The sequence below is a fragment of the Antechinus flavipes genome, chromosome 4 (assembly GCF_016432865.1).
Source record: "Antechinus flavipes isolate AdamAnt ecotype Samford, QLD, Australia chromosome 4, AdamAnt_v2, whole genome shotgun sequence".
Taxonomy (NCBI): domain Eukaryota; kingdom Metazoa; phylum Chordata; class Mammalia; order Dasyuromorphia; family Dasyuridae; genus Antechinus; species Antechinus flavipes.
This window is the reverse complement of record NC_067401.1, coordinates 461632743-461648119: the sequence shown is the minus strand read 5'-3', so window position 1 is coordinate 461648119 and position 15377 is coordinate 461632743. Positions and strand designations below refer to the sequence as shown.

The 15377-nt window shown below is 43.9% G+C and overlaps 1 protein-coding gene across 1 annotated transcript in view; it reads left to right on the top strand.

The window, feature by feature from the left end:
- Positions 1 to 10905: 10905 nt before the first annotated feature.
- Positions 10906 to 15377, top strand: part of DNAJC6 (DnaJ heat shock protein family (Hsp40) member C6) — a 163930-nt gene continuing 159458 nt past the window's right edge. Inside the window, exon 1 of the mRNA XM_051999494.1 lies at positions 10906 to 11252. The gene's annotated coding sequence lies outside the window, so the exon portion shown is untranslated. The remainder of the gene's footprint in view (positions 11253 to 15377) is intronic.

Here is a 15377-nt window from a genome sequence, read left to right as displayed (position 1 = left end):
ACCCAATCTTGATCGTAGTGGAGGAGGGCAGGAGGCAGGAGAGCCAACAGAAGGATGGTCAAAGATGAAATGTCTCATTTCCAGTCCTCATCATTATGGTACACTGAGTATGTGTGAACTAGAGAACCATGATATCACCATCTAAGTAATAAGTATATGTGAACTAAAAAACCATCATCTCATCAATTCCACTGAGTTAACACCCTGTTGCAAGTATCCTTCTCCAGAGTTCCGGCCCTCTACAATCTGTCCCCTTTCTGTCATGGGTAACATGCTTCATTATTAGTCCTCTAGATTCATGCATGGCCATTTATTGATCATAGTTCTTATAGCTTTCAAAATCGATTGCCTTTACCATGTTTTTTTAATTGTGTGAATTGTTCTCTAAGTTCTTTTTTTTTAAAAAATATTTTATTTTATTTTATTTAATAATAACTTTATATTGACAGAACTCATGCCAGGGTAATTTTTTTACAACATTATCCCTTGCACTCACTTCTGTTCCGATTTTTTTCCCTCCCTCCCTCCACCCCCTCCCCTAGATGGCAAGCAGTCCTATATATGTTAGATATGTTGCAGTATATCCTAGATACAATAAATGTTTGCAGAACCGAGCAGTTCTCTTGTTGCACAGGGAGAATTGGATTCAGAAGGTAGAAATAACCCGGGAAGAAAAACAAAAATGCAAATAGTTCACATTCGTTTCCCAGTGTTCTTTCTCTGGGTGTAGTTGCTTCTGTCCATCATTTATCAATTGAAACTTAGGTCTCTATCAAGTTCTCTAAGTTCTTCTGCTCAATTCATTCTACATTAGTTTGTCTTTTTGAAATTATTCATCTTTATTATATTGATACTATAGTACAAATTATCCTAGTTTTGCTTATTTTACTTTGTATTAACTCAAACAAGTCTTTCCATGTCTTTTTGAAGTTATCTGTTTACTCATTCTGTCCTCCATCACATTCATGTACCACTTCAATTAATAGACACCCCTTTCGTTTCCAGGTGTTTTTTTAAACCATCACAAAAAAGATCTGTTACAAATATTTTTTAGAAAGGATCTTTTTTCTTTTTCTTGGATCAAGTGTTTATATCCATCCAAGCTCTAACAACAATGCATCGCTGTGCCTTTTCGGCCACAGCCCCGCCAACACTGATCATTTTCCTTATTTATCACCTTTGCCAATCTAATGGATATCAGACAGAGATACAGAATCACTTTAGTTAGTAGTGATTTGGAGCATTTTTTTCATATGGCTTTGGATTTTCTGGGTTTTGACTCTTGAGAACTAACTTCCTATTCTTAGACTATTTAATGATTAGGGATAGTTCTTATTCTTATACATTTGAATCAGTTCCTTGTGTATCTTAGAAATGAGATATCAATATGTTAAAAAAAAGTTGTTGCAAAAGTTTTACCTCAGTTGTTTTCTTTTTAACCTGGACTTTATCAGACTTGTGTGTATAAAAAAAGGCATCAGATTGTTCATTTTATCTTCTGTGATATTCACTATTCCTTGTTTAGTCACGAACTTCCCTCCTATCCATACATCTGATAGGTCAGTTTTTTCATGGTTTTTTCTTCTGATTTATGTATGATGTCTCATTTATCGCTCAGTACCCATTTGGAGCTTATCTTTCAATAAGATGTGAAGTGTTAAGGTACAATTAGTTTCTTCCATATTGCTGTCCAATGTTCCCAGCAGTTTTTGTCAAGTAGTGAGCCCTTATCCCAGTAACTGGAATCTTCGTGTCATTAAGTACTAAGACGGCAGATTCGTCTGAGTCTGCATTTTGTGCACCTATCTGTTCCACTGATGGATGGCTCTCCTTGGGAACTGGCTGTGGGAGAGCAGAGGCAGGGCCAGCCTTGGAGTGGAGTTATAGGCTTAGGCTGAGATTGCAAGGAACATTTGTAGCCAAGATGAATTCTAGAGTACTGGGGACAGCAGGGATGGGGGACACAGACTTTCTCCCCCCCACCCATGTCCTTGCTTTCCCATCTCTGTTATCCACACCATAATCCCTTGTACCACTTGCCTGTGCTAGGATTGGGGCTTCTCCCTGGGTCTCCTGGGAACGATGAGAGTGACTGGGAAGACCAAAGGGCACGATTGATGTGAGCGCCCCATGCTAAGTACTGTCCTTTTCCTTGTCCTTGCACTATAATTTATGTGGCTGCACTGGGGACGTGTCTTACTAATATAAATATAGACGATCGGTCGAATGGAAGATTTTAGATCTGAGAGGGCCTTCACAAGCTATTGCCCCAATCCTCTCATTTGACAAATAAAGAAATGGAGACCCAGAGAGGGTAAGACTCCTGATAGATCACACAGCTGGGAAATGACAGAGCTAGGATCCAAACCCTTACTTACTCCCATCGTGAGGCCTTTCCATGAGAACCAGGGTTATTTGGAGTGGGGAGTGGGAGGGAGAGGGGGGAGAGAGCTTGTATCCCGTGGTTTAGACCTACCTGGACCAGTGGCTGAGGCACAGCACCACCTAGTGGGAACGTTCCTTATTACAACTCCATATGCTAGTTGAAAATAAATAAGTTGGTGAAGGTTACTTTGAATTGGTGGAAGATTTCTTTCTTTCTTTCTTTCTTTCTTTCTTTCTTTCTTTCTTTCTTTCTTTCTTTCTTTCTTTCTTTCTTCTTTCTTTCTTTCTTTCTTTCTTTCTTTCTTTCTTTCTTTCTTTCTTTCTTTCTTTTCTTTCTTTCTTTCTTTCTTTCTTTCTTTCTTTCTTTCTTTCTTTCTTTCTTTCTTTCTTTCTTTCTTTCTTTCTTTCTTTCTTTCTTTCTTTCTTTCTTTTCTTTTAAAATGGTATTTTATTTTCCCCAATACACGCAAAGATAGTTTCCAACATTCACTTTTGCAAAACCTTGTGTTCCAAGTTTTTCTCGCTCTCTTTTCCCTCCAACCTCCCCATTGTGATGTAGCTTAACCAGGTACGATTCTTCCAAATATTTCTATATTCGTCATGTTGTGCAAGGAAAATCTGATCAAAAGAGGAAAAAAAGGAGGAAGAAAAAAAGAAACAAACACCAACAAAAAGGTGAAAATACCATGTATGCTTTAATCCCCATTCAGTCTCATAGTCCTGTCTCTGGGTATCACAAGTTTATTGGAATTGCCTTGAATCACCTCATTGTTTGTTTGTTTGTTTTATAGCTTTTTATTACAAGTTATACGCATGGATAATTTTACAGCACTGACAATTGCCAAACCTTTTGTTCCAATTTTTCCCCTCCTTTCCCCCATTCCCTCCCCCCATGACCAGTTCCTTCCAGTTCCTTGCCGCTTCACAAAGGGCTGCCACAAACATTCTTGCACACATAAGTCCCTTTCTCTCCTTTGTGATTTCTTTGGAACACAGACCTATTATAGGATCAAAGGGTATACATAGTTTTATAGTGCTTTAAGCCTAGTGTGGAAGGTTAGTTACTTTCTTACTAAAGAGCTCCTGTCAGCCCAGATATTAAGTAACATAGTCATACTTTATCGTAGTCCCAAACATAAATTAAAACACACAGCACATTTATTTCTATATATTTATTTATTTATTGCTGAGGCAATTGGGGTTAAGTGACTTGCCCAGGGTCGCACAGCTAGGAAGTGTTAAGTGTCTGAGACTAGATTTGAACTCGGGTCCTCCTGACTTCAGGGCTGGCGCTCTGTCCTATACGCCAACTAGTTGTCCACAAATAGCACATTTGTAACAGATCAGTAGGATTCTCTTCTCCCTCAATTAATCAATAAGGCATTTATCAAGTATCTACTATCTGCCAGATTAGATTACTATATGACACTGGACAAGTCACTCTCTGGATCTCAGTCTTGTCATGGGCAAAGCAAGAACCAGATCGCCTCTTAAATCCCCCCCATTTCTCTATGTTCTTATGTTCTTTTCATCTCCAATATCCCTTGCAGTTATAAGCCCGTGAATTTCTGTGGTCAATCTGGTCATGGAGCCGGAGACCCTGTGGGGGTTAATGGGACAAACTGGGTCAGCTTTGCTCTGGGGAAATGGAAGCAAGTTTCTGCAATTTCATGGGAGGCTATGATAGCCTTAGGAAGTAACTTCCAAGCTGGGGCCAGTGGTTTCGGGCTTGTCCAGTGGCCTCTCCTTCCTCACCTTGGCTTCTTGGAGTGTCTGGTTTCTTTTAAGGCTCATCTCAAAGTAGGCCTCGGTCAGAGTCCTTTCAAGGCCTCTCAGCTTCTAGTTACTCCTCTGATCAAATTACCTTATATCCAGAAGTGTGCTGGAAATGATTCTGGCTTGGTAAAAGTTAACTGTTAAATTTTCAAGGTAAATAATTATATCTTGGAAACGGACAAATGCTGCAGATGGGAAGTTGGCTCTTTCTGTTCTGTTAATTGTCTAGATGTAGGAAAATGTTTGGGAAAATGTTAATAATGAAGATTAAATGTAAAAATGAAGATTAAAAAAGTAAATATAAAAATGTAAAAAAAAATTAAAAGTAAAAATATAAAAATAAAAGATGTAAAAAGTAAAATAAAAATGTAAAAGTAAAAGTGTATGTGAATATCACCCCCCTCACCCCCTGGCTGTTAAACCAGTTGACTCCTTTTGTTTGAATGTTGTCGGTTCCTATATATGTATGTATGTCTGTATTTCTGTATAGCACAGTGCCTGGCACATAGTAAGTGCTTAAAATAGTTTACTGAATGAATGGGTGGATGTTGTTTCCCCTCTGGGGTCAGGCATGTTATAGAAGCCGAGATCTCCAGCTCAAAAGTTCTTCCCAGCAATCTAGTCCGGTCCCTGCGTTTGATAGATGAGGAGCTGAACGTCTCAGAGAAGATGTGACTCAAGCCCTTCTCACTAGCAGGATAACGAGAGCCACCACAGCGGCAGTTGACATTTATGTAGTACTTCAGTTTACAAATATGATCTCGGTTTGTCTTCATGGTAACTCTGGGAGGTGGGATCATAGATCCAGAACTGAAAAGGCTTCAGAGGCCTCTTGTCTAATCCCTTCACTTTTTCAAATGGAGAACTGAGGCTGGGATATGGTAAGCGAGTGATGTATTCTTACTCAAAAGTAAATGACTCAAATAGCATTCAAACCCAAGTCCTCTGATTACAAATCCAGCACTTTCCAATGTGCCAGGCTTCTTCTTTTATTAATAGGTGCCTAATAAATGCATGCTTGAGTGAGTGAGAGACTCCAAGAATGGCAGCTCTAGAAAGGAAGCATCAGCTCCAGAAACAGAGATTTTGGTTGTGGTTGGGATGATATTGGAGAATGGAAGGGTGCTATCTGTGGGCAGCAAATTGGGAAGGAGTATGGTTTCGATTGTTATATGTCAGATTGGTGACAAATGATGAGTCAGTGCTTCTCAAAACAGGATCCCAGCTTGCTCCCTTGGCTTAATGTGAGTGACTGCGTCTTGGATTTGGGCCATGACCCCCTGCCGAGCCTTTCCTCGGCCCATGGGGATGCCCCGTGGTATGAACCGATGGGAAAGATGGAAGTTCAGAGGTTTATTTTATTTTGATGGAATAGAAAGACCAGGGAGAGAGACAATTTGAGAGAAGGTTGGAAAAGCGGGACACCAGGGAGTGGGGCCCTTGAATATTAGGTCAAGAAATAGAAATTTTGCTCAGAAAATGGGTAGCCATTGGAGATTATTGAGCAGAGGAGTTAAAGTAGTATAATGATACCCGTATATACAGAGAAGAATAGGAATGGGGCTATGACTTCACTAACTCCCTAAACTAAGGCAGCCTGCTACCTCCTCTGCCACCTGGCAATGGTATGAAGGGCACCTTGGCAAGGGCAGAGAGCAGCATCGGGAGAACTCAAAAGAAGGATACCCCAATTATCTCGAGGGGTGGCAAAGGAGCAATGGCAACATGCATGGAGAGGAGGCTCAGATAGGGGATATACTGTGGTGGTGGAGTAGACAGTTCTCTGGGCCTGTTTCTTTCCCCTATAAAAGGAAGTCTTTGCCATAGTTCAGGGATGAGCTTGGGTTTTTGGTAACTATATTTCAGGATGATTGTTTTCCTTTTAATCCTATGGATTTTATTTTGTGTGTTAAAAAATAGGATTCTAAGAAGGACTCCCTAAGTCTTACCAGACTCTCACAGGCTGTCCAGGCTGCTAAAAGGACTATGAAACGCTAGACTTTGGTGGTTTCTTGGGTCTCTTTCCTCTAGAACCATGAATCCAAGGTCTTAGAGAATTCTGGATTAAGGAGTCAAGAGATTAAAGTTTAAATCCAATACTTACTTTGGCTAAAGCATTTAATCTCTTGGAACTTAAACTTCCTATCTACAAATGAAAATTGATAATATTTATAAATAATCATTCATAGGCAGTTGGGTGGTATAGTCCATAGAGCCCAGGCCCTGAAGTCAGGAAGAGCTGAGTGTGAATGTAGCCTCAGACACTTAATGGCCGTGTGACTTTGGGCAAGTCATTTAACATTTAACACATTTGCCTTGGTTTCTTCATCTGTAAAATGGGGACAATAATAGTCCCTACCTTGCAGGGGTATTGTGAGTATGAAATTACATAATGTTTGTAATGCCCTTTGCACATCGTAAAACCTAATCAAAATGTTGGCTACATTTCTTATTGTAATTCGTGTGTTTCAATTCATAATGGTACCGATGAGAATGGTGGCAAAGTAGCTGGAGAGAGGTGCTATGTAGTGGGACCTTGAAGGTGGCAGTTGGAGGGAAGCGGTGAGATTGATGCCCCATCCTCCTCATTTGGCCTTAGGTTTTAGTGTAATGTGTAATTTCTCCTTTTGTTCTCTGGAGAATAGATAAATAGGAAAAGTTCCAAGAGAGATGAAAAGACTTTTAGGTAAAAAAATATATATATTTATATATTCCCCAGATAAAATTCAGCAGGATATAAGAATAACCCAGCAGATTATAGCTGCTTTTTAAAAAAAAAATCCTGCAAAACAAGGCAGCTTTATTCATTTTGAATTGGGTTATATTCCAGATCCGGATGACCTTGATGGTGCTTCCAGAACAGCCCAGTTTGCCCGGCATGAGTCACTGGAAAAATGACTCAGAACAATTGAGTGACAAAGCTGGGACTGTGAGCCGAGCTGGGCAGCCCCGGGGACAAGAGCATCCCTTGTGGGCCCGGCTCTGGGCACAGAAGCTTTTGCCTTGCAGCAGAGGTGGAGAAATAATTTTTGTTGAATCCTTAAATTGGAGCATATTTTCATAATTACGTGTTTTAAATTGTTCTTGATATCAACTTAATTAAGCCCTGCTGGTATGTGTGAGTCATTGCTGTGGTCCAGGGAAGCCCCGTTGTGGGGGAAGCTCAGAGGATTCTATTGTTCCTGGAGAGCAGGAGACTGGCTTGGATGGTCTTTGTGGAACTCATTGTGTTGGAGGGACTCCTGGGACATCTATGGAGGTAGCTGAGAAGGAAGCTGGGTTGCAGAGTGGTCAGAACCTGGCCTTGGAGTCACAATAGATCCAAATTCATCCCTTGCCTTCATCGCTACTTTCTAGCTGACCGACCCCGGACAAGACACTCTTGCCTCAGTTTCCTCATCTTTAAAATGAGAAGTCTGGACTTGATGGCTTTCAAGACTCCTCCCAGCTCTCCATCCATGATTAGGATTGGATGAGTTTGTATAATATACAAGGAGGAAGGGAATTAATATGTAGAATACTGGCTTGGGAATTAGGATAACCTGGGGCCAAATCCAGCCTCGCCTTCTCATAGAAGGAGACCATACTCACTAGATCCCCTAGTTGTGTGACAATGAGTGATTCACTTAGTTTTTCTGAGCCTCACTTTCCCTTTTTGCAAAATAAATGGGTTGAAACTGCTGATTTCCAGGGTCCCTTGAAGTTCTCCATTTATGATCCTACTCAGATATGGCCAAGCGGTTTTTAAAAAGAGTTTATCAGATAAAGGAAAAAGAGTCCTTGCTTTAGTTTAGGACTTGAAGGCGATGGCACAAAAAAATCCTTCCCAATTTTGCTTTTGTTTTCTTTTTCTTTTTTTAACAAAAATTCTGAATTACCTTGCACTAAGATCATAAGCTCACAGAATGAGGGCTGGGAAGGATCTCAAAGGGCATCTAGAACTGCTCATCACTTGACAGATGAGAAAACTGAGGCTCATGAGAAAGGAGGAAAGTAATAATCAAGCATGTTCTAAGTGCCTGCCTCTTATGATACAAAGAAAGATAAGAATAGTTCAAGCTCAGAGCTCTCTGTTCCCCACATTCAATGCTCTTTCTTCCCACTTTTCAAAAGAGATGATTCAAAGCCTTGATCCTTTTGCTACCCTCATCCTCCAAATTTAACCCTGGAACTCCAGATTCAATGCATTTCAGAAAGAAATGAATCACTCTGAACAAACATTTATTAAACACCTACTGAATACTAGGCACTGGGCCAGATATTGGGAATAAAAATGCAGAAGTGAAAACAATTCCTGCCCTTAAGGTGCTTACATTGGAGGGAGAAAGAAATGCCATTTCCAGGTATATACAAGATCTGTAAGAAGCAGATAACCATGGTGGAGAAAGTACTAAAATGCCGGCAGAAGAGGAGAAATATTGAGTCTTGTACCAAGAGCCAGGAGGGAAAATGTATTGGCAAAATCCTCTGGACTAGGAGTGAGAAACAGTGAGCTTGCATCTTGGTTCCATTGCTCACTTCAGAAGCAATCTCCCTCCCATGAATCCACAGTCCTTGGAGCTGGAGACTTCTCTTTCCTCACAGTGAGAGGGCATTTGGCAGTTAATCTCTCCCAAGGTAGCTTTGTTCATCTGTCTTTCAAGAGCCACAAAAATTCAGAAGTCAATTAAGTCTGGAGTCAAGAAAAGATGGGCATTTATCTTTAAAATTCCCTTATTTTCTTAGAGATGTTCAAAGTCAACAGAAAGAAGCCATACACGTTAGCTCTCCACCTTGCTCCCCAACTCAAACACCTGGCCAAATCCACTTAGGTTCTGCCGCCATATTTGCCCCCTCAGAGGTTCCAAAATCAACTGCTTTGTTTCAGCCATTGCTTCTGTATATTCCTACCACTTGAGGGCAGATAGGATTTTTCCAAAGCACCAGAAATACTAATGCTGGTGTTTGGAAAGAGAAGAGCAGGATTTACATCCAGATGCTGTTACTTAGTCCTTGGGAAACTCCCTTTGCCTCCTTTGAACTTCAGTTTCTTCATCTGTAAAATGAGGAAAGGTGTTGGATATAATGACCTCCGAGTTCCTTTTTCATCTGTAAATCTATGATCCAGAGACCTTCCTGACTAGAAGAAATGAATTGTTTTCTTTTCTATTCTTTATCTTTTGCTTTTGACCCTTCAATTACCCCAAAGATTTATCAGTTTACCCATCAGCACAATGGGAAACAAATACAATGCAATCTCAGGGGGAAAGATGCTATTGATCTTGATAGAGCAGCCTTCACCTGAACAGGTTTATTTCTCCACTGGTGGGGAAGAAAATATCCTTGATATTAGGAAAGAAGAAGGCTTTGCAGATAGGGGACCTCTGTCCAATCCAGAATAACTTTTCTGGGCCACTTTTTCCCTCCTTCTAAAAATTAAAAAATCAGAATAGATGACCCAGGGAACTTAATGCCTGAAGAGGAAAAGTATTCAAGGCTTTTCTTTCTTGATTATTCCTGATTTCTCTTTTAAAAAGTCCCATGGTCTTGCCTACCTTGTGGTTGCTTATGACTCAGCCACTGACTCTTGAGTGGCTTAGGACAAGAGCTGGAAGAGGTTTTAAAAATCTCCCAGGCCAAACTCCTTGCTTTCCAGATTCAGAACTATTGACCTCCATCGCATCTTGTATTTATTTCAATTGTACTGCAACAGGGTATTTCTTTTTATTATATTTATTAATATTGTATTTGTTTATAAGTTTTGTATCTACTTACATGTATGCCCATTGTTTCCTCCCAGTAGAACGGAAGCTCTTTGAGGGAGGGGCTATTTCATTTTTACCTTTGTCTCCCCATCACCCGGAAACGTTAAAAAAATCCAATAAATGACTTCTGATCTGGGTTGTTCTGGTCCAACCCTTTCCTGTTAGAGAAGAGGAAACTGAGACAAAACACAAGAAAATGGGCTGAGGTCACGTAAGTCATAAAGTCAAGTCATCCACAAGCACTTATTAAGCACCTAGGATGTTCCAGGCACTTTAATGAGTGCTGGGGGTACAAAGAAAGGCAAAACCGTCCCTGCTCCAGAGGAGCTCATGGTCTAGTGGGGGAGAAAGAGAAACAACTATGTACAAACAAGATATATGAATACATAGAGTCATATAACATATGAAACATACACACATCATATATGTAGTACATACTGTAATAGATACAGATGGATATGTCATAGATAGAAAGCTAATGCTGGGATTTGACCCTTCCGGTCCAAACCCACAATTCTCTCTGCTCCCTTGGCATTCAAGCAGAAATGCTTATCGCTTGCCGGCTGACACATTCATGCAATGGCCCCCATGTCCTTTCTCCATGCAGCTGGATGGCACAGTGGGTAGATTTTGGGCATAGAGTCAGCAAAGCCCAAGTGCAAATCCTGCTTTGGTCCTCCCAGGGGTGAGCCTCTAGTCACTTCTTTGGTCTCAGTTTCCTCATCTGTAAAGTGGACCAAACAATAGCACCTTCCCTTCCCCCTTGCTGTGAGGAGTAAATGAGATCATTCTTATAAAGTGTTTTGCAACTCTTACAAAATCATTGCAAGCCTAGTCATTATGGTTATGCAAAGGTTGGTTCTAAGACAATGCCCTAGGACCCAATGTTAACTCTGGGGTCTCCAGTGCCCCTCCCCCCCTTTCTCTCTGCGTGACGCTGACTCTCTCCCTCCCTCATCCCTCAACAGCTCCGGCCAGAGACGAAGACGAACTGAACTGAAGAGTACAGCGGTGAAGGACAAATCCCTGGCAGCTCCAGATCCGACTCCAGGCCACGTTTTGTGCTCCGTGTTTATATCTGCCTGGATCCCCATCCCTTCTGGGGTCCTGCATAATCACGATTAAGTAGGACCCAGCCATATCCAGTTGCATGCAATTATCACCGCTCCGTCGCTCCCTCGGGGTGCCCCAGCTTGAGGGAGGCTAGCCTCCTTGCCTCGTGACCTTTGACAGCCGGGGAATAACAAATCAAAAGTCGGTGTGGGACCAGTCGGCAGCTGGGTTTCCTGCTCATCCGCATCTCCCGGAGGAGGAGGAAGGAGAGGATGAGCGAATCTGAAAGGAAAGGTAAGGGCAGCCTGCACCTGGGGCGGCCGCCGGGCCCGGGAGGGACGGGAGACCCGGCCGGGACGCGGAGGAGCCGTCGCCGCGGGGGGGAGAAGGCGGCTCGGGGCCAGCCGCACCATTGCAGTTATGTAAGCACCACGGCGGGCGGGCTTCTGCGGCCCCCAGAAGCCGGGTCCGACCTCCGAGCCCTGCCGTGGCCCTGGGAGCGGGGGCGCTGGAGGAGGCGAACGGCTTCTCTGGGGGGGAACGGGAGGGGGTTTGCGTTTTCATCCTGGATGACTTCACGTCTCTATTTGCACCGCGCTCAGCGGCCAGAGAGGGATGGAGACAGGGAGAGAACCCCAACTTGGGGGAATGGGGGGGGGCGGGGGGAGAAAATAACAAATGACTGCGGATCCTAATTAGCAGGAAGCTTGCAGGTGACGCGCTGCTTCATTAGGCAGAAGCCCCGGGCTCCTGGCTCTTCCGGGCTGGGGATTTCAGGGTCTGGGAGACGCGGGGGAATCCCTCGCAGTGACTATTAATCCCCTCCGAGCCGGGGCCGGCTAGCGACCTTCAGGACCCGGGAGGTTGCAGATATTTAACCGGAAAAGGCGCAAAGAAACCCTGGGTTCTGGAAGTGAGGGTGGAGGAGGGGGGATGGAGGGGGACGGAAGGGGGGCAGCCCAGGTTAGCTTTGGCCTTTCGAGGGGGCTGGGGACCTTCCTTTCCCCCGGCGCGGGCCCCTCCAATGGGGCCGGGCCGGGCTGCGCCGCGGGGGGCTCCTTGGCGCTGCCCTCCCAGGATGCTGCACTTGCTTCTCGCCTAGACCCAAACAGGAAGATCTCCTTCCTCCTTCCTTCTCCCTCTCTCATCCTCGCTCCCTCCCTCCCTCTCTCCCTCCACATTTGCCATGATTCATGTTTGGGTTGCAGCAAGGTGGGGGGTGGGGGGCAGGAAGCGGCTGATTCAAAGCGATTTTCAAAGGCCGCTGAATTGGGGGTGGGCCTCCGTGTTCTCTCCGCCCCCTCCCCGTCCTCAGCTTCCCCCTGGGCGTTCCTTCTGCCTTCTCTCCTCTGGGGGAGGGATCTGCTCCACTTCGCTCCCAGACGGATGCCGGCCACCGCTCAGGCTGGGGTTGGCTCGGCGTGCCCCCCCGCGTGTTCCCGGGGACGCCCGGGTGACGGAGCCCGCGCGGGTCGTGGCCCCTTGGCCCTGGCGCTGGAGAGGGCTGGCGGCTGGTTTCCAGGAGGCGCCGGGGCTGCCCTTGAACCGTGGGGGCTGGCAATGCTCCCGCCGGGCTCCGAGCGCCATCCTCTGCCCTAATCCGGGGCCAGGCTCCAGGAGGGGATCTTCCGGCTGCTCAGTTTGAGGCTGGCTGCGCTTGTCTCTGCAGCCTGGCCCCGGGGCTCTCCTCCACTTCTCTCCCCTTGCCTTCCTCTTTTCCTCCCTCCTCCTCCTCTTCCTCTTTCCCCTCCTCCTCACGCCCCTTTCCTTCCTGCTGTTTCTCCCCTCCTTGCTCCAGCGTCCTGATTTTCTCCTCTAGACCCCCATTCCTTACTCCTCCCTCCTCTCTCCTTGCTCCAGGTTCTCTCTCGGGGCTCCTCCCCATCCCTCCTTTCTCCCTTTGGTTCCCTGTCGCTCCCTGAGCCATCCTTTCCATCCCTGCTTCCCACAGTTCCGCTGCTTCTCTGCTCAGCAACGATTTTATTGCCAAACAAAACCTGGGAGGGCCAGACCTAATGCTACCCAGGCTGAAGGAGGGACAGCTCATTTCTGTTTGGAATAATCAGGACAGGCTTCCGGGAAGAGGTGCTGTTTAAGCCGAGAGGTGATACTTCATGTTCCACAAGCCAGAATCGAAGCCTTTGGTTATTTAATTAGTCAGCCTGCAAATGTATATTAAGCATGAATCATGTGAGGAGCAAAGCTGAGATTTAAACCAAGGTCTTCTCATTTCAAATCGATGTGATGTGTTCACGGACCACATGATCTCTCCTCACTCCATCACTCCCTTCCCCCTCCCCAGCATTCTGTCAACTAAGCCTCTAAAAGGCATGTATGTGTGTGTGTGTGTAATCAAATAAAATAACACAGTAGACCCCAAAGCAGCCTATAAATGCTAGCCATTCATTGCATCTCTTATGTATTGTATCCCTACCTATTGAATGTAAACTCTGCAGGCAGGGATTGCCCCATCATCTCATATTCCCCCCATGCACGGTGCCAGACCCATAGGGCACATTACATGAATGTTTCTTCATTTTGAGCAGGATGGATTTCCCAATCCACAGTTCCCTGATCAAAGTCCATTTTTCTGGTGTGTTCCACAATGCTTCTCTTGCCATGTACAGAGATGATGACTACAACTCCCATCATTCAACCCTTTCCCAATAAACTAGTTAAAACCTAACACTAAATCCTCATGGGAATCATGAGCTTGATGCAGAAATATTCGCAGGAGTTCCCAGCTCAGCACAAGAGGAAGGGGAAAAACAAAACAAAACAAGGAAACAACCAAACAACAACAACAAAGGTGAAACTGCCTTGCTTTGATCCACATTTAATTCCTATAGTTTTCTCTTTGAATTCAGATGGCACTTTCCATTCCAAGTCTATTGAAATTTCCTTGAATCACCTCACTGTTGAAAAGAGCCACGTCCACCAGAGTTGATCATTATATGACCTTGTTGCCATGTGCAATGTTCTCCAGGTTCTGTTCACTTCACTTAGCGTCTGTTCATGTAAGTCTTTTCAGACTTTTCTGAAATCAGTCCATTCACCATTTCTTATAGAGCAATAATTCCATCGCGTTTATATCCTATAACTTATTCAGCCATTCTCCAACGGATGGGCAGCCACCCTGTTCCAATTCCTTGCCACTACAAAAAGGGCTGCCACAAACATTTTTGCACAAATGGCGTCTTTTCCCTCTTCTATGATCTTTTTGGGATACAGACTCAGATGCTTAACAGCAGTTCCACATTGAGTCATTAAATATTTATTTGGTGATCTTTAATCATGCTTGGGGCTAATAATATGACAAAGTGGGACTCCATTAATTGCAGAAGCTGAGAAGTTCATTCCTTTTTGGTGGCAAGACACAGGACAGTGTTCTGAGATACTGCTGGATCAAGGGGTATACATGGTTTTATAGCTCTTTAGACATAGTTCTAAATTGCTCTCCAGCGTGTTTGGATCATTTCACAACTTCACCAACAATGCATTAGTGTCCCAGTTTTGGTGTCCCCTCCAACATTTATCATTATCTTTTCTTGTTATTTTAGCTAATCTGAGAGCTGTGAAGTGGCCCCTCAGAGTTGTATAAGACTTCTTTTTAATCTAGGATACTCCAACCCTCACCTTGACTGGGAAGGGAAATATATTTTTTACTTTTTTATCTTTCATTATCTAGAATCAGGGAACAGAATAGCCTAGTGGATGGAGGCAGAATAATATGGGTGACACTCAAAGGGTAGCTTATTTTTAATAACATTTTTCTATTTGATGCTCATAAATGCAAAGTAACAACTGGGTTCAAAAAATCAATATCACAAGCATAAAGTAGGAAGGTGTGAGTAGAGGCTTATTAGAAAAAAATTGAGGGGTTTTAGTAAAATGCAAACTCAGTCTTAGCAAGTGCAAACTTAGTTAAAGAAGTGAATGTGGTTTTGAATGGCATTAGGAGAAACAATCATGGCACCTGGGTCTAGAGAGGTGATAGTTCCACTGTAAACTGCCCTGGTAAGGACAGCTAGGTGGCACCCTGGATGGAGCACTAGTCTGGGAGTCAGGAAGGACATGGAGAGTAACCAGAGGAGGCAACTAAGATAATGAAGAGGCGTGTGTAGATTATTTGAAAGCTCGAGGGATGTTTAGTTCAGGGAAGACTGGGGCAGATCACAGTCACCAAATATTTGAAGGGCTGGCAGATGGGAAATGGTTCAACTTGTTCTGTTTGATCCAGAAGGCAGAATAAGAAGCAAAAAGTAGGAGCTTTTGAGGCTCAAATCTAGACTTGATATCAGGAAAAATTTCATCACCAAACATTTGTGTGAGTTGCCTCCCCCTATTGAAGGCCTTCCAACAAATGTTGGAATAACTACTTTTTGGCTGTGCTGTAGAGATTTCTTGTTGACATATAAG